Raw genomic sequence first — 19828 nt, 5'->3', positions numbered from 1 at the left:
CCCCAATTAAGACACCCACTAGATCATCTTGCCAGCCCTGACCTTCTATGTCTAATCCTGCCGCCTTCTTCTTGGTACTATAATTACCATGCCTGGTTCATGCTGTACTGGGGATCAAACCCAGGGCATCATGCCTGGTAAGCAAGCACTGTATCTACTAAGCTACACTCCCTGCCCCTAAAGTATTATTTATAAGTCTTAAATCACCTCACAATTAAAATGCTACGATCCCATACTGGGTATATTTATTTTCCTTATGTAGGAGTCTAAAATGAACATATAGGACTTGAATTCGGAAGCCACCCAATTGTGAATATGGTTTATCAGGCTACCAGGCCTTGCCATGGTTTACCATCTACAGCATCTGGACTGCACATGGCAAAGGGCAAGCACAGCCTCTGTCTGCCTTCTCATCTTCATCACTGCTGAGGCAATAACCAGTGTACTACCAAGAGCTATTCCAGCAGTGCAGGCCATGAAGCCACTGCAGCTTAGAAGTCATAAGTAAATGGGAGGTTTGTCTGCTGTTTCCTTGTAGTATTGAAGTGTAGTTTGAAAAGTTTTATAGCAACTGAGGGAACCTTGCTATTAATCTTTCATTCCACTGCAGAAGTTCATTTATTGTTCTCTTGTGGCTTCGGGTTTTAACCACCTAGAACAGGGTACCTTTCCCAAACTGAAGGCTTCCATAGAGAAAGCAGGGCATGTGTAAGAAATTCTTGCAGTTTTTGGCTTCCTAGTTTCACCGTTTAAAGGAGCGAAGGAAATGGCTCCTGGAGAGACCTAAATTCTAGCTTGTCCTGCCCATGAGCAAGCTATGACTGATTCTGAGGCAGGTTTACAGTCTCCCTCTGTGACCTCCAGCACATTCTAGGCCTGCTGCTGAGTTTCATGCCACTATGACTCTGAGCTCCAAGGCAAAGTCCCCTAACGTTCATGGCTCTCGCCCATGTCCGTGGAGTCCTGCGTACACTTTGCTTCCTGAGGTGGACGTGGGGTAGTAGCAATTCTTCCCCACCTTACATAGGAAAAAGCAACTGCAAAGTAACCCAGCCACTTTCTCTACAGTATCCCTTGATTACACAGAACCATCAAAAGTTTTAACGTTGGAGTTTTCAAATTACGGTTTTTCTGTGTGACCGGTATGATCCTAGAACTCACTATGTAGACCAGGGTGGGCCTGAGATCCTGAGTTAACCCAAGCACCTTGTGCTCCATTAAAGGCATGCATCACTGTGCCCAGGTGGACAAATTCTTATGAGTAATCATTTCTTCTTTGTGTTCAAACCCAAGCAGGCCCTGGAGTAACAAGTCCGGCCCCACTCCCTTTCTTTCCTGTCACAGGTGTTTAAGTGGAGAGGGGGAGGAAAGACAAAGCCAGATTAAAAGGGTAACAATGAGGGGAAGGACAAAGGGGAGTGAGATAGTGGAGAATAATGAAAGAATAAACACAGTCAAGTAGGGTGGCCCAATTCTACTCACTGCTCTTGGGGGGGAAACCCAGGAAGATTGTAATATCAAGATTGTGCTTGCCTTAGTATAGACTTCACTGCCAGTCCATTCTCATGACTCTGTAACGCAAATGGATGGTAGCAAATGGATGGTAGGTTCATACACAAACGCATACTCGAGCACACACACACACACACACACACACACACACACACACATGCAATTGAATAACAACCAGAAAAAGAGAAAAGGAAAAGAAAGACAAATCCAAGCTGTGTGGATCCATCAGTAAATGAAGATCTACCTGCTGTACAAAAAAAAAAATCTGGAAGAATCTTTTGTCAGCATAAGTTCCCCAGCTTTGAGAGTAGAGAAGATTAGCTGGAAGAGCCTGGAACCAGTGTGGGGTTCTAACCTGCTGGAGATTTGAGTTAATTGAGAACTAGATGCTCATTCCAGAGGTAGGAGCGGATAGATAAGAGGGTAATGACTTGGCCTGGCAAACAAAGCTATTTCAAAATGAACTATTGTTGGGAACATGCAGCAAGCTTGATAATATGCGTTGAGGTTTACAACTATGAATTCAGTCTGTTTTCCTACTGAGTGCTCAGCGCCTTTCAATTTAACCCATTTTAAAGAAAACTCCGCAGCCAATACCTTGGACTCCCTGTGGAGTGCAATTTTGACAAGCTAAGATAAAAAACAGCTTTAATCTAAACTACGTAACATATTTCTCTCCTGGCCCTACCTGGCCCTGTCTCAGAAGTGTGTGTGTGTGTGTGTGTGTGTGTGTGTGTGTGTGTGTGTGTGTGTGTAACAGTATTGGCTGGAAGCATTAGGGTTGACAGCAACACTGAAGAAAACAAGTGTGTGCAAAGAGCTTAGTAAAATAAAATAAAACACATGGACGATGCCTTCCATGGTTAGAGGGAATACTTTTGTTGTAGATGAAAGGCTGAGAATAGCAAAAAGCAGCTGGGGGACTGAGACTGTCCTGGGCTAAAGTGGGGGAGAGGCAGACTGGCTGTTGCCAGAGCTTTGAGAGTAGAGAAGATTAGCTGGAAGAGCCTGGAACCAGTGTGGGGTTCTAACCTGCTGGAGATTTGAGTTAATTGAGAACTAGATGCTCATTCCAGAGGTAGGAGCAGATAGATAAGAGGGTAATGACTTGGCCTGGCAAACAAAGCTATTTCAAAAGGTTACTAAAGAATGCTGAATGTTTACTGAGTCAGAGTCCAGTCTGAGCTGAGGCTAGGAAGGTTCAGACATGACATCCACTATAGAAGTTGAAAGCAACATGTCTGTGATTTTCTGGGCTATTGTGCGTTCATAGGGAGTCGATAAAGTGACTTCTTCCCATGCAAAACTAATAAGATTCTAGGCAAAGAGCCCTTGTCTTTTCCCATCTTTCCTGATCGTGTTTGTTTGTTTGTTTTGTTTTGTTTTGTTTTTTTCAAAACAGGGTTTCTCTTTGTAGCCCTGGCTGTCGTGGAACTCACTCGGTAGACCAGGCTGGCCACAAACTCAGAAATCCGCCTGCGTCTGCCTCCCAAGTGCTCGGATTACAGGTGTGTACCACCACTGCCCAGCAGTAATCCTCATCTTTTTAAGGTGTTGTTTGATAAAGACTAGAGCTCTTTCTGAGACATAAGACACAAAGAGAAATGGACCCAAAGGGTAGATTCTATTCCTTCATGCCATATTTTACTGAGTCTCCAAGTGTGAAGGTCTGTGTGCCATAGCTGGGTCTTTCTCTAATGTCGAGGCAGTGGTCCTCCTCCAGTAATCAGGGCAGCTGTTTCAGCATCCTTCCCAGCTCCCTCCAGTGTCTGCAGAAAGTTGCTAAGGAGTGGAGTACATCCGGCACAGCTTCAGCCGGAACAGACCTGGCATATACCAGATTATCAAAGTTCCTGTAACCTACAAGGGAGGAATTTTGCCATGTGCCTCTGCTGTGGTACACAGAACTTTCCTTCCCAGCTCCCTCCGGTGTCTGCAGAAAGTTGTTAAGGAGTGGGGTACATCCGGCACAGCTTCAGGCTGAACAAACCTGGCATGCATCAGGTTGAAATAGAAACTAGAGGGCTTCTTTGGAAAGTTGGTTGGATGGTGGTTTGCTGGGGCAAACACGTGAAGGAAGGTTTGGCTGAAGCAGACACAGGAGAAAGGATGTTCTGCTAAAGCAAGCACGAGAAAGAACACGTGATGAAGGAGTCTTTGCTAACAACACCCATGTATTGGTCTGGCTTACAATGCATAGTTGAGCTGCATTTGTCAGGACTCCATAGAGAGAAACACATCCAAAAACTTCAGGTGGTGTGCTGCAGTTTTTTGCTGCATTCACGGACTTGGGTTGATTGCCAGAGGGATGTCAGCTGAGATAGATGCACATGCTAAGGCAAGACACGTGCTGAGGCAAGCAAGACCTGTGGAGGACATGTGATGTTCAGAGGGTATAAATAGGACTCTATGGACAGTGATGGGGGCCGAGCTTGGCCTGCTTGTAGAGCTACCTGCACAACGCTTGTGGGTCTTCAGTCTTCGATGACCTTCGCTTCCCTGAGAGAGGCACAACCGGGAACTTCTCCTGGCATCCCTCTGGGTCCCTCTTGCTGACTTGTGCCAAGGCCGAGGCCTGACTGTCCCTGCTAGGTAGTGTCATCTCTGCTAATTCCTGTTTGCTATCCCGACTTTATCTGTAAAGCATTTGGCAAGTGGATGGATGGAGCTGCCACTGCTAACCTGTAAACTAAACTGCTGATTTCCAGACAACACAGATGGGAGTTACTCCAAAGGACCTTTCTAAACAGGTCCACTTCTTGTATCCTTTCTTTCCCACTACTTCTGCTGGGTGGTGGGCTAGCAGGGAGGTTAAAACATTAAAAAAAAAATCATAAAAGTGGTTTTGAAAAAAGGAAACTTACATCAGGTGCTCAAAGTACCCATCACCTACAAGGGAGGACCTTTGCCATGTGCCTCTGCTGTGGTACACAGAGGACAGAACTTCCCTTCTGTGAGCTGTCTGGGAACACCCTATAGTCCAGGGAGGAGCTTCTCTCAGGGTTTAGCTCCTGTGTGTTTCCATGACTCCTCAGAAGCAAGAGCGCTGATGGTCCATGCTGAAGTTTGGTTTGCTTTGGTTTGGTTTGGTTTGGTTTGAGACAGGCCCTCAGACCCTGTAGATCAAGCTGAGGTTGGACTGGAGCTCACCCCACATCAGCACACCCCACACCACACCCCCAGGACCCAGATTGCACCCATCCCACTAGGCTGAGCTCTAGCTCTGGGTGTGGTGAACTGTGGGTTTCAGGAAGGTCTCAAGTGCTGTTTCTACTTTTCTTTCATCCCTGGGCTTTGGAGAGCCCCGGAGGCTGTGCACCTTGGTGTTCTTGGGGCTGCCTGTGCCTTTGCCCTTGTTCCACACCCTGCCTCTTCCTTCCCTGGTAACAGTGCCTCTCTCTGATGAGCTGCTGAAAGCTTTCCTCTGTAGCTCTCCTCTGTGAGGAGGCTTCCCCTTTAAGGGAAGGAAGCAGGGAAGCTGCTCTGCTGAGTGGTGCAGTCAGCCTTGCCTGCCTGGAAGCTGGCAGCTGCAGCTCCTGCTCTGGCCTCTGCTGGTGGCTGCAGTGTCTCCTCAGAGGGTCCCCTCAGGCCTGCCTCCCCTCCCTGTATTTGTGCTCCTGCACTTAGGCAGCAGCAATAAAAAGCCTCACTGCACAGGCACAAGACCTGCCCCTCCCCCACCCGGGCCAGACCGAGCTTCTCCTCCTGGGCAGAGATGTGACAAAAGGCTTCAGCCTGCCTGCTCTGGCTCTGCCACCAGCACAGAGTGGGAAGCCTCATCCAGAAGGTTTTGTCAGGTACTGCAAACATCTTTGAAAAGTCTGTGTCTTCGGGTTCCCCACATATTGTTAGAACCAAAAATGATGGATCACTTCAGTGTTATGAGGTCAGGAACCACAGGCTAGGAGGCTATCTGCTGGGTGGACATGCTACATTGGGAATATGTGTGTTAGGGATGAGGGTGGCAGTTGTCCCCCAGAAACCTAGATGTGGAGCTGGACAATCAGGACATGAGGGATAGTGGGCCTACATAGGGGCTTACAGGCCAGCCCCAGCAATACCAGACCCTGTTGTCAGGAAGGAGAAGCCACCACAGAAAAAATGCTGTTTTCTTGCGCTGTCTGGTTTATGCAAGGATGTTTGGAAACGATGTTTAAAAATAAAAGACACATGTCTTGACACATGTTCCTCCTCCTCTTCTTTAGAGAAACTGTGAGACATGCTTCTTTCTTTTTTAGTTGGCCCTCCTACTGCGGCAGTATTATTCCTGTACTGAGGGACAGACTGAAATCTGAAATTCTGTATCTATCCAGAGTCTCTTGCTGAGTCAGCATTCTAGCTAGCCAGGTATCTGCGTCTTTGTGCCCTGCTTCTTTTCAGAGCTGATTCTCAGAAGTGAGGAACTTCGGCCACCACGTGGCTGGGCCCAGAAGACAGAGATTAAACAAAAACGGTTTTCTTCTCTTATATTATTGTATTTTGTGTGTGCATGTAAGTAGGGAAGGTAGGGAATCATGTCAACTTGTGGTCATGTCTCTCTTCTCACCACGTGTGTTCTGGATACTGAATTCTAGTCATCAGGCTTGGTGCCAGGTTACAAGTCCCATTACCCACTGAGACATCTCACTTGTCCCAAACAAACAGGACGTTTAAGCCTTAAAATTGAGCAGATTTTCCCCCATCTACTTTTTTGACTTGCATGAGAGCTGGGATTTGAATAGGAAACATCCCTATAAGATCCTGTGTTCCAGCATTTGTTCTCCAGTTGCTGGTGGTGTTGGTCAAGGTTTCGCGAATCATTGGAAGCCCTGAATCAATGTGTGTTGTTGACATGGACACCGCCATGTCAAGGAGCATATGCTCAGCCCCATAGAGTGGCAAAGTTCCCTCCCCATCCCCATGCAATTCAGAGGGATCCTAAAATCTTCCTTAGGGGTCTAAGTGCAAATGTTAGTGAGAGTGTGTGCATGAAATTTTCACCACAGCTTTCTCTCCCTGAATATTTATGGTCCGAAGACTGGTGCCCTACAGAGACTGCACCTACTCTGACTAGATCAGCCTCTCTCCTTGATCAGCTATGTATCAGCAGGCAATAACTCTTCACCCCATTGGACTCTATATAATAAACAGGCCGCCCTTCCAGGCTGCTGTGGTTTCTCCATCAGAGCATCCAGTCCACCGAACTCCAGCTTGTCTGTGTGTCCATTTGTCTATTTATTCCCTGACTTCCCCCAAGTGAGGTCACTCCTTGAGGCCATGTAATAATGTGGCAGAAGGTTATGGAATCTATTAGAGGTGGCGTCTTTAGAGGGGGCATAAATCACTCAGAGAGTGCTTTGTCCAAAAGTAGGTTTTGTAATCTGGCCCCGTGGTTTTTGTTTCCTGTGTTGGGGAGAACTGTGATTTGTTGGCTTTCTGATAGCCAGGGCAAAGCAAGGTGCTCCTTTAGAAATGCACAACAAGTGGGCAGTGGTGGCCCACGCCTTTAATCCCAGCACTCGGGAGGCAAAGGCAGGCAAATTTCTGAGTTCGAGGCCAGCCAGGGCTACACAGAGAAACCTTGTCTCAGAAAACAAAACAAAACAACAACAACAAAAAAATGCACAACAAAAGAGACTAATTGAGAGATTGTAAGAGTGCTGAAGCACAAAGGGAAGACAGTGTGAAGCCAGGGAGAAGACAGCCATCCATAAGTCTGAGGAAGACCCTTTTCTCTAAGGGCACAGAAGGACCCACACTTTCTCATGCTTTCGCCTCAGATGACAGCCCTGCAGAACTGTGTGAAAAGAACTGTTATTTGGTTGTATCCTTGATGGTCTTACAGATCAGTCTTTAGTTTCAATAGTGTCCAGGTTTTTAAAAAAACAATCTCAGGGAGAAAGAACCGAGCAGTGGTTGTGACTGCCTTTGGTCACCACTCGGGAAACAGAGACAGGCAGATCTCTGTGAGTTTGACTATAGAGTAATTTCCATGACAGCCAGGGTTACACAGAGAACCTCTGCCTTGAAAAACAGCAAATTAGAGAGCTCTCTCTTTCCTCCACACTAGTTTCTAGAGGAAACTTCTTAAAACATCTTGGTCATCTACTTCCTGTACCAACCAACACACGTTTTGTGTGTGTGGCTGGTCAATTCCTTTGCTGGTCAGCCAGGGACTTCCATACTCATAGCAATTTTCTGACCGAGGCATGGCTCGGATGGAGAAGGAGCCACTCTCTGCGGTCGCTAAGAAGGAGTATGATGGCAGTACTCTGTTCTACAATGTGTAGTGGCTATTTTAAGAGGAATACGGTAAAACTCTGGGTGCCATGCTTGAAAACCTTTGAGAAAGGCATAAATCTGGTCTTTTCTAGATGGTGGAACCTAGAGTTCTGTCTCACATACAGCTCCATCTTTGTGGCTTCCTAGATATTTTTATATTAAGTTGGGGAAAAGTCAAGAAAATGGCAATAAGGATTTGAGAGACGCCTCAGTAGTTGAGAGCACTGGCTGTTCTTTCAGAGGACATAATTTCAATTCTCAGCACCTGCATAGCAGCTAATAAGCGTTTACAAGTCAAGTTCTAAGGGATGAGATGACGCCTCCTCTGGCCTCAGCTGATACTTGTATACATGTGGTGCATAGAACACGTGCACATAAAACATCTGAACACATTGAAGAGGTTGGGGAAGGGAAGGCTATCATGGGACCAACCTCCATAGGCTTCCTGGTTCCCAGCCCTACTGTCCCTCAATAGCTTATCTTCACGAATGATGTTCTGTCTCCTGGTGAAACGGTCGGTTTTCCTATAGGGTTTTGTCTTGCTTCCACTACATGACTGGCGTGAGCTGAGCATAAAGGCTAAGATGAGGATGAGGACTTCATTTGGCACTCCAGAGTCATTATTCAAATGGGAAAGAAGAAACCCTCAAATTCTCAGTGACTGCAGGATGCCAACCAAAAAGATTTCGAATTTTGTAGCTATAAATTGTTGAGCCCTTGGGATGTCAAGCCACAAGATCAACCAAAACCTACAGATGTTAGGGTCTGACAGCTGTCCTCTGAAGGAGTCTACTTGGGGCAGTTCGAGGATGAATGGCAGATGTGGTGGGTGTGAAGTTTCTGGGGCAGCTTAAAGACGGGAAGCAGAAAAAGAGACCCATCTGACCTCAGCAGATGGAAATAATTATTTCAAATATCAAAGTGCAGGGGTGGGAAAGGGGTGTCTTTGAAAGAGCAAGGTATACTTGAGTTTATATAGGAAGTTTGCGGAGTACAACTACTGGGTCTATAGCATTTGCAAGCCTGAAGTTTCTCTCTCTGGAGTTGTCTAGACAAGGCTGTTTTATCTTTAGAAACTCCCTCAACCCTGCCCGTTAGGATGGGGGTCGTAATGGGCCACTGAGTTTGGCAATGATGAGGAAGGGCTAGAGTTTCAATATAGGGCCTTTGTCAGGGACTAGCAGTATTTATTTAAGGTTTTTTAACAGTGAGTATCAAGGCAGGAAGGAGTTCTCTGGTGGAATCTGGTACAAATGATGGAATCCCTAAAGCAAGAAAGAATTTCCTGCTTGAAATAAGGGCTGAGTCTTTCAGAGCAGGAACAGTGGGAACACAAGATAGCAGTGTGCAGCATGGTGTCTCTAGCAGGTCTCAGGAGCTCCCAGCTGCTGGTTGAATCCAAGTCTAGAGTCTTCAGAAAAGCATCTAGGAGTCTGGCACTGGAAAAGGCCAGTTGGCCGAGAGCTACACTTTGAGGCAGATTGCAGCTGGGCTGATGAAAAAAAGCTGCTTGTATAAGCTCAGGCTGGCTTATTCTCTCTCTCTCTCTCTCTCTCTCTGTGTGTGTGTGTGTGTGTGTGTGGTGTAGAATAAAGTCCAATGAGAATAATGGCTGTCAGCCCAGGAAGTGGAAAAAACAGAGTAACCATTCACTCTAGGCTACTGTATGTCCTCTCTTCTCTCTCCCTCCTCTGTGTTGCGACAGAAGAAAGCGTGGGAGGGGGGAGGCAGGAGGTGAAAGCTGGATTTTCACATCTGTTCCCACTTTGGAGTACAGAAACCAGTTGTGGCTTTGGGGGGGGGGGTGAGTTTTTTCGTGTTTTTTCTTTGATTTGTTTGGGTTTTTTAGTCTCCGGCTGCCAACTGGAAGCTCGAGTCTTTGCTGGCTCTAATCATCTAGACTGTCAACAAGGTCTGTTGCAGGCTCTCTTCCAGAGGAGGCTTAAGGTTTCACCTCCGTGAAGCCCCAAATTTCACTGGACCCCCTTCTATACTTAGCATCAGTACTTATTCCTGAGCGTCTTCCTCAAGCGGAGGCAGGGCTTTAGTCACTCCTAGGTCTCCTCTACACCTGGAACTAAATAGGAATAAGGAGGATGCTTTTTAGGACTGGGAATGTAGCTCAGCTAATAGAGGGCTAGCCTGCACAAAGTCCTGGGTTCCATCCCTAGCGATGTGTAACCTGGTGTGGTGATGTGTGCCTATAACAGCAGAGCTGTGAAGGTGGTTGGGGGAGCATCAGAAGTTCATGGGCAGCCGGGCGGTGGTGGCGCACACCTTTAATCCCAGCACTTGGGAGGCAGAGGCAGGCGGATTTCTGAGTTCGAGGCCAGCCTGGTCTACCGAGTGAGTTCCAGGACAGCCAAGGCTACACAGAGAAACCCTGTCTCGGAAAAACCAAAAAAAAAAAAAAAAAAAAAAAAAAAGTTCATGGGCATTCTTGGCTGCACACATAGTTCAATGTGTGTGCCTGGGATATATGAAATACTGCCTTAGAATAAAGCACGGGAAAGGGCCGAGAAAGACACACATAGAGACAGAGAGAGAACTTGCACAAAATAAGCAACAAAAGTAAAAGGGAAAAGCCACTTGTTCTGTGATGACTCGTTATGGTAGCCCTGGCTTGTTGTGATAGAGATTTATCATGTTTGGAAACCTAACAAGGAAAGTGCCATGCATTTATCCTGGCTTCCTAAAGACACTAGATCTCAGTTTGAACGAAGTGTTCAATTCATTTATAACACATGCACACATGGTAGGATGGGGCTGGAGGATAAATCACCACTAAAATTCAAAATTGTAAAATATATTGGACTTAAAATGTGTTGCCACTTTTCCTGGGCAGAGATGGACACACATCAGTTCATGCCAGGTAGGGCACCGACAACAACAGAGCAGAGACTCAACCCACCCAAGTCTACCTTGGTGTTACAATGAGTTTTGGGTGGGGAAGGTTTAACAGGTGACAACTCACTGAAACTGTATCTCTGGACTCTGCAGAACTCACAGGTAATTTTGTCAAGAAATCTGAGGCTCTAGAGAAGAGAGTAAAAGTTGTTTACGGTTTTTATAATTTGTGGGATGGGTCTTTACGAACCTTCTAATTTCTGAGTTTCCTGTGTTTTGTGAACCACCCTCTTCCCTCTAGGACAAACTGTTTCAACTCCGAGGAATACAACATTACAACGGAATATTCAGTGTGCCAAAGAAATCCCACTGGCAGATATCCTTAATCTAATGCCATACTTCCATGAGTTTCTGAAGAAGGGTAGATGTCATGAAAACTATATGCAAATGCGAGGAAGGTGGCTCAGCACCCTGTCTGCAGCACTTGAACCCTGTCTGCGTTGGAATCCACAGCACTCACCTGGAGAGGAGAGTTATATGTAATCCCAGCACTAGGCTATGCAATTGGAGACAGGAGGAATCCTGGAACTCAGCAGCCAGACTAGCTGAATCAATGAGAGACTCAAGACTCAAAAACTCAATAATATACTACTAATAATAATGTAGCGCTAACTGAGGAGGACACCCACACAGACGTACATATGTCAGCAGGTACTTTCAAGAGCAGACTCCCTGTTAATGTACCTTCAAAGTATGTTTCCCTTTATTTTCTGCTAAAGCCTTATGGTGCAATATCACCATGCCCATAGGTGATATTCAGCTCTAGGATCTCGGATATATTCTCTGAGACTTTTGAGCTACACAGCAAAACATGGATCTACTATCTTTTCCTTTGAAATTATAATCTTAAACTGAGCTAGGTCTGGGATATATTCCATCTTGGAGGGAAGGGAAGCTCATTTAGACTCAAGGAGTTCGAAAGGGAGACACATTAGACTCGGAAAGTCCCTGAAAACTCCCCAGATGTACCATGCCCCCTCTCCTCAAGCTTATTTATATAAGCAATAAAGGCTGAGGGACATTCTTGGACCGGCCAAGCTGCCTGGAAGAAGCAGAGAGCAGCCAGTCTTTGATCGTCTCTAACCAGTCAAGCAGCTTGCACACAGTGCACTGAGCCGTAGCCTCCCAGCTTTGATGAGCTATCATCCATGTTGGGGTGGGCTTTGGTGATGGAGCTGCCATTGAATCAGGCCTGATCCTGTGAAGAATCCTTCACCCATACTCCTGTGGGTAACCTCAATAAAACCCTTTTCTTCAGTGGTATCTGTACTTTGTCTTGAATAATTGTCTGTGGTGAGTAAAGATTTGTTCATGTCTTCCCAGGAGCAAACAGTATCATACAACACACACACACACACAAAATATATATATATATATATATATATATATATATATATATATATATATGCAAAGCTATATTTGGACTTTTCTAAATGGGTAGGTAGAAAGATATGTTATGTTCTTTTGGACATGGAAATAGCCCGAAAGGCTGTTGAAATAAGCACTGAACAAAACTCACTTGGTATATCTGTGAGAGGCATAATTATTGATTATATATAAATGGAATTGGTAATAGTATTGACTGCTATTACAATCTTAAGGCTGTGTGCCCATCTATCAAGGTCCCCCTTCCAACAACCCAGGACATAGCCTTAAGGTTATAATAGAGATGTCCTTTAGTTTACATTTGGTGAACTTTAAAGAGTAGATACATTGATTTTAGAAGCGGCGGGACAATCACCCCTTTACCACTTAAATTTTATGTAATAAGTTTAATCCTTACAATCCCTACTTTAACTGAATTAGGGAATTTCTTTTTTTTTTTTTCTTTTCATTTTCTTACTGTGTAGCCCTGAATGTCCTGGAATTTGCTGTGTAGACCAGGCTTACCTTAAACTCTTCAAAAGTGATCTGTTTCAGCCTCTTAACTGTTGGGATTGAAGGCATGAGCCACAAGCTTGACTTGGATAATCATTTTATTAAGTCATTTTATAAGTGCTAAAGATTTATGTCAACATGTATTATTCATGCGAGAACATTTATGTGCCATATAAACATTTTACATTTATGTTATGACTCTCGAAAATTTAGTCAAAGAAAGCTAAAGGTGGCCAGGCAGTGGTGGCGCACGCCTTTAGTCCCAGCACTTGGGAGGCAGAGGCAGGCAGATTTCTGAGTTTGAGGCCAGCCTGGTCTACACAGTGAGTTCCAGGACAGCCAGGGCTACACAGAGAAACCCTGTCTGGGGGGGCAGGGGGGGAGCTAAAGGTGAGTGTTGCAAGCACATAATTTTGTATATATTAAGTTACCACTTAAAGATAAAATGGACCAAAATAGCTATATAGTACACCGTATCTGGGGATATAATATAATTTGAAGAAAGATATGATTAGTCCTATGGACTTTTGTCAATTGGAACAGCTTCACGTTTGTTATTTAAGTTATAACGTACATTGTAAAGACAAAACCCAGCGAAGACCTGGAATGAAGCTTGGCCGTAGAGATCTAGCATTCACCGCTCCCAGCATGGCATAAAATAGAAATTAAAAAACAAAGGCCAAAATAACAAAGAAATCAACTGTGCCCTCTGTTTCTTATTCGGTGATTTGTTAATAAATCAATAAGTAACCTGATGCTCTGTTGTGCCTGTTCGACCTGGTGTTTACTTACTCGTTAAAGTTCAAAGTTCTCTTTACCTGTGGACTAGAAGCTGCTTTAAGCTGTACTTAGTTTTTTTAATTCTTTACTTGTTTAAGGTCTAAAGTTTCCATTTCTGGCTATGTTTCTAAGCAGGGCCAAAGCCTTGAGAAGTAGCTCCCCCAAAGCAGAATAATGCCCCCCCCGCCTCCTTTTTGTTCTGTTTTCTGTGACTTAATTCTTTTTTCTCCTCTCCCTTTGGATGTTTACCTACCACATTCCTGTGATTTCAGGTGACTCCAGTTATGAGTGGTGACCTCTCTCTTTGGTTTCCGTCTGCCACCTTCTCAGTCAGTGAGGCCTCCTCTGTAAAATTCCCTAAGAGATTGCACCCTTGTTTGAAACAGACCCACTAGCTCAGGGAGGCAGTATTGTTCGTAAGTTCTCCTAAGCACTCTGCAAAGCCCAGGGGCACTGAACAGGCATTGTCCATTTCTGTGGCTGGCCAACCGCTCCAGAAGTCTCCAGGAGCACTCTATATAGAATTAGTAGATGAGGAGAATCTTTGTAGAAGAGGATGAGTCTGGAGGAAGTTAAACACCATTGAGAGGCATGCATGCTAGCTCCCGCTTGTAACCTTAATACTCAGGAGACAAGCGCAGGATCTGAGCAAAATCAATGCTATCTTTGGCTACATAGTGATTTTCTGGTCAGTGGGGCCTCCAATAGAAAGGCCCTGATTTTTAATGTGTGTATATATGGAAAGAGGCACCATGAAAAGCTGTTGATCGTACCTCATGGAGAGCATGGAGAAAGTGTACCTTGTCCCTTTGAAGGGACAGGTGCAACTGGAATGCTGAACAGAGGAGGTAAAGAAGTCTATTCTTTAAAATTCAAGACAATACCAGGATTAAATGTGAAGAATGCAGTGTGTTGTGTTTTATAAAAATAAAGAAGAGCAGGAATATGTTTGGTGGATGTGTAGTCAGGTGTAGGAAAAGGAGTGCCTCTGCTGGGGGCGGGGGGGGGGAGGGCTATGTTGAGTCATCCCTTCCCCCTGAGGGACCACATGACTATATTCAGGGCATAGGGAGGGGAGTTGAAGTAGAGACAGTAAAGCAGAGAGAGGAGAGGAGTAGAGGCCCACCATGAGCATGTGGAAAGAGAAGGGGAAGGGGAATGGGGAGAGAGCAGGAGCAAGAAGGCAAGAGAGTGAGGAGGGGCAAGCAGCCCTTTTATAGTGAGAGTCGGGCACACCTGGCCAGGTAACTGTGGGGCAAAGCCTAGACTGAATGCTAACATTCCCCCATTTTGGTTGAATTAAAAGAGAAAAATTAGAAAGAAGTGGTGGTGGAGCAGGAGTGGGGTCCTCATGATCTTTACCTACTTCCTGCTGACTTTGGAGCTACAAGTCTCTGGGAAACCTAGGAAAATACGTATGGGGAGGTTGGTCCAGTCTTAAGAGAGTTGCCTGTTTCCTTGCTGTCCAGAGTCTGTGGAACCATCTGTGGATAGATCAGAAGGAACAGGTCCAGTAGAAGTGTCTGTCTGTGAGAGAGTGGAGCATCTGAGGGTTGCTTCTCTGAAGCTGTCCTGGATGTAGTAAATACCTGGATGTGACAATATGCTGAAACACACACACACATTATGGGTAGAGAATAACATTAAGTACATTTGGGGGAAAGAAATTTTTTCTTAGATGTACATTTGAAACCCTTAGGTCTTTGTGGTTTGTGGGTGAGTCCCAATTCCAGGGTAAAGGAGAGGAATCCCACTCTCTGGAATAGGTAGGTGTACTAATCTGGGTGGCGTCTATTTGGTCCGTGAGAGGTAGATCTGGGTGGGTTTCCTATAGCTTATAAGTTTATAAAAGAGAAAGATTTGTTAACAACATAAACAGTAAGATGAGCTTAGGGAGGGCAAAAACCTTTCATGGAGCAGAAAGAACAAGAAGGGCTTTTTCCTTCTGTCTAGGAGACTGAATATATACAATGAGAAACAATTTTAAGTTTATAATTGAGAAACAATTTTATGTGTAACAACAAAGGAAACTTAAAACCTTGACCTTTTGAGTACAGTTGATTATATACCAAGACAAACACCTTAAGACTATAGTTAAAGTGCAATTAAATGAAACGTATATTTGATAGCTAATTGTGTAGATTCAGCATGAAAAACACTTTACATTTAGTTGAAAGACAAAGAAAACTAAAAATTTGCCGGGCGGTGGTGGCGCACGCCTTTAATCCCAGCACTTGGGAGGCAGAGGCAGGTGGATTTCTGAGTTTGAGGCCAGCCTGGTCTACAAAGTGAGTTCCAGGACAGCCAGGACTACACAGAGAAACCCTGTCTCGAAAAACAAAAAAAAAAAAAACTAAAAATTTGAATTTGTGATTAAATAGTTGGGTCATATAGTGGAATGTTTTATTAGAGTTAGGCAAATTTATAAGAACTCCAATAATGTTAGGACAGTGGCATAGCAAGAAGAGGAAATATCAAGCATTTAGTTGCTAGAGACTGAGTTTAGGTAAGGAAGTAATAGGCTAGTTACATCTGTGAAAGCTTACATCTGAATTTGTGTATCGTTTATCGTGAAGTCTGTAAGAAATTTGGCAGTCTTAGCTAGTTAACTAACTTATTAATGAACAAATATAGTGGGTTACCTTGGGGTAAGGAGCTAGGTCTGTTTTCTAGCAGTCAACCTACAGTTAGCTTAGCTGTCAATGTAGTCAGAAATCTGGGGGAAAATAAATTATGTTCTAGGAGTCATGTATTAATTAAAAAATGACAAGAGTTCGTCTATAGTCCAAACAGTTCCCGGGTCCCTGTGGTTTCTATGGCAACTTGAGTAGAAGTCAGTCTGGATGTCAGGCCCAGAAGACAAAGAGACTTTTCTCTGTGGAATAGACATGTGTGAAATGAGAAATGGCCCACGCCTTGACTTAGGCAATATGAGGCATTGAATTTCAGGGTATCCTGTTTTGTCCACAGTGTAGACCAAGCCTGGGCAGGGCAATGGCGGTGTTTTTTAGTGGTCATCATACCACAATCCGGGTAGACTCTTGTCACTGTGCATATATCTTCTTGGGAGACCTTGGGGGTAACTGTCAGGCTTTGGGAGTCTCTGTCATTAGCTTGAATATTAATACATTAGCAGACTTCTAACAATACTGAAAGCAGTATCTGCTGAGCATAATCTGAGTTAGACTACTTGTGTTTGTTAAATTACTTGTTTGAGAATATATATATAATATATACATATATATTATATATATATAGTGTGTGTGTGTGTGTGTGTGTGTGAATAGAGCACACTATAACTTAATGGCAGTAGCAAAAATCATTATTTACCAAGCCAGGATATAATTAAAACCTCAATTTTAAGTAACTTTGACAGGTTGCATTAGCAGCGAAAAATACATGAAGAGACATAGAGACAAATTGTCTAGCCGGGCGGTGGTGGCACACGCCTTTAATCCCCCTTTAATCCCAGCACTCAGGAGGCAGAGGCAGGCGGATTTCTGAGTTCGAGGCCAGCCTGGTCTACAGAGTGAGTTCCAGGACAGCCAGGGCTACGCAGAGAAACCCTGTCTCGAAAACCCAAAAAAAAAAAAAAAAAAAAAATTGTCTAGTGTACCCTTGGCTTAGAGTTAATGTGGATCAGATTGGACAGAAACTAGAAAGCTGACAGGCATGGCATGAGACTGGCGACAGAAAGTGAGTGTGTCCAGGCCGGTTTAGGCCCGGGCCACGCACTGAGCAGGCAGGCAGGTGCGCAGGGTCATGATTGATCAGCATGGAGTTTTGACCTGCTCCATTTCTGACCTGGCCCTGTTCACACCCTCCTTAGGCAACTTGGTGATCCCCTGCTGGTCCCCTGCTCCCGGCAGCAGCGCAGGGCAAGCATGTGTGCAACTGAGGCACCAGGCACGGGTCCTGGCCAGGGCTGGATATGAGAGCCCACAGACCTCGAGGAGCCACAATAGGCCAGAGGGCATGTGCACCCAAGGGAGCGCAGGGCTGCCGCATTGCAGAGACAGTGACAGAGACAGTGAAGGTGGTTGCCTGCGCTTCCACTCTCGCGGCTCTGACTCATGACACTTAATATTGTGTTTTATAAAACTAAAGAAGAGAAGGAGTATGTTTGGTGGAGGTGTAGTCAGGTATGGGGGAAGGGGGTGCCTCTGAGAGGCATCCCTTCCCCCTGAGGGACCAGCCATATGATGGTATGGTATAGAATAGAGTCCATTCAGGGCATGGGGGGGGGGAGTTTAGAGGGTAATAGAGGCAGAGAGAGAGACAAAGAGAGTAGAGGAGTAGAAAGCTGGCCATGAGCACGGGGAGTGAGGGGGAGGGGAATGGGGAGAGAGAGGGAGCAGGAAGAGCAAGAGCAAGAAGGAGAGAGGAGAGAGGAGAGAGGAGAGAGAGAGAGAGAGAGAGAGAGAGAGAGAGAGAGAGAGAGAGAGAGAGAGGCAGGCGAGCAGCCCCTTTTATAGTGAGTCAGGTATACCTGGCTGTTGCCAGGAAACTGCGGGGTGGAGCTTAGACAAAATGCCAACACTGTGTAACCATAATGGGGATGCCAGCATGAGTAACCTGATGAATGTTTTTGTCCAGGTACAGTTGGACAAAAACATTAACATTAAGCTATCTGTATTTTATGTATGTGGTACATTCAGAAAACTCTATTGTTACCCTTTTCTCTATCTTTTTTTGTTTGTTTATTTGTTTCCTTTTTTGTTATGGGGTGGGGGCAGTTTCGAGATAGGGATTTTCTGTGTAGCTCTGGCTGTCCTGGAACTTGCTGTATAGGCAAGACTGGTCTCAAACTCACAGAGATCCACCTGCCTCTGCCTCCTGCGTGATGCCACCTCCGCCCAACACCTTAAAAAAAAAATCTTGAAGCTTCACAAATTCTTTTCTATATAATTTCGTATGCAAAACATGACTTTCCAATTGCACGCAATTATGTAATTTTCTAAAAAATTAAGTTATATGCTGAATCAGGAGTTAGGTCATCGTAGGCAGTAAGAAAAAGAGCCTACAGTGAAAACTATGAGTTATCCTGTATGTTACTGAGGGACTGGATATTAAGGATGAAAGGCAATGTAAGGGTTAAAATAGCAAATCTAGAAGCACCAAGAAGAGACAAAGACATTTACAGCTGGCTATGAGATAGCCAAATAGGTAGGAGAAGAGACAAAGGGGCTCTAAGAAGCAAGACCAGTGACAAAGGCTGGCTAGCTTTTTTGAGACCTTTCCCCATAGGGAAGGAAGACCATGCTAGGGAGTGTTACACATTACTACTTTTAATGCACCATCTCTAAGTAGCTAATTATAATCGGCCAAGTTGTAAATAAGGATAGCTTCTAACAACCCCCTTGCCCTTTCAGGAAAGAGACCACACAGCATCCTGTAGTAGACAAAGCGATAATCATAAACACTGCAGCTGCTTTTGTGGCAACTGAGAGAACAAAGAAAACATAATTAAAAGCAGTGGAACAGCTGCAAGGTCAAAGGCAGCAACACCAGCCAGTAAAAAATAGTCTGCAGACGGTCAAAGGCAGCAATGAAAACAGCCAGAGAGCTTAGTATAACCAACAGCAAGACAAATTCACCAGGTAGTGATGTTGGACCAAGTAACAAACGGCTAGCAGATCGACAACTAAGACAAGTCAACTAAAATAACCAACTAAACCAGAGACAGAGAGGGCTGGGAGTCTGGGGGAGCTTCAACCCACCCTGGCTGAGTGAGCAGGACACAGACATCAGTGATCATCTCTCTGCTTGGACCAGGCCGATACATAGGCATGTAGATTCTCTATCGGCTCAGTCCCTTATGTGGTCCTATATAAACTCTGTCCAGGAGCTCCTTCGTCAGGAATTTATGGTGACCTACCAGGATCCAAGAAAGGCCCCTGTGGAGCTTTCTGGGAATTTTCATGATAGGAGAAGATAGAATGGGGGTTAAGTCATCACAAACACAAGATAGGGATGGAAAGCCAGATCCTTCTTCCAGGAAGGGGGAGAAGGGGGAAGATAAAAGACCTGAGACCTATAAGAATAACTCTCGAAGACAGGCCTCTGGCACACATGTTTCAGTAACGGGAAGATAATGCTTGAACAAAAGAAAGTGGATGCCTCGGATGGAGGGTTCCGTGATATGGGGCAACAGATCAATCGCATCAATTTCTGGGCCTCAACGATATACTTAGCCCAAGTTGATGTCCTTCTAGTGAAAAGAGCTCCAATAATAATAGTAATAGTAGTAGTGGTAGTAGTTATAGTAGTAGCAGTAACAGAGACAGGCGGATAATAGGAGCGGAGGTGTTTTGACAACATGACAGGTCAAAAGTATCTTAGCTCCCATTCCAGGGGATCCAACTTCTGACCCTGTCAGGCATTCATACAAATATGGCGAACAGACATATATGAACACAAAATAACCATACATGTAAACTGTATTAAACATTTTTTAAGTTAACCATATGTAGTAAGAAAGTTACAGAAG

The 19828-nt window shown here is 44.9% G+C and overlaps 1 long non-coding RNA gene across 1 annotated transcript in view; it reads left to right on the top strand.

Moving 5' to 3' along the window:
• Positions 1-11943, top strand: part of LOC117693962 (uncharacterized) — a 72345-nt gene extending 60402 nt beyond the window's left edge. Inside the window, exon 12 of the long non-coding RNA XR_013105853.1 lies at positions 10922-11943. This is a non-coding gene — a long non-coding RNA (uncharacterized LOC117693962). The remainder of the gene's footprint in view (positions 1-10921) is intronic.
• The last annotated feature ends 7885 nt before the right edge of the window (positions 11944-19828 follow it).

The sequence above is a fragment of the Arvicanthis niloticus genome, chromosome X (genome assembly GCF_011762505.2).
Source record: "Arvicanthis niloticus isolate mArvNil1 chromosome X, mArvNil1.pat.X, whole genome shotgun sequence".
In the NCBI taxonomy this organism is placed as follows: domain Eukaryota; kingdom Metazoa; phylum Chordata; class Mammalia; order Rodentia; family Muridae; genus Arvicanthis; species Arvicanthis niloticus.
The sequence above is the reverse complement of the archived record's forward strand: the minus strand, read 5'-3'. Positions and strand labels throughout refer to the sequence as shown.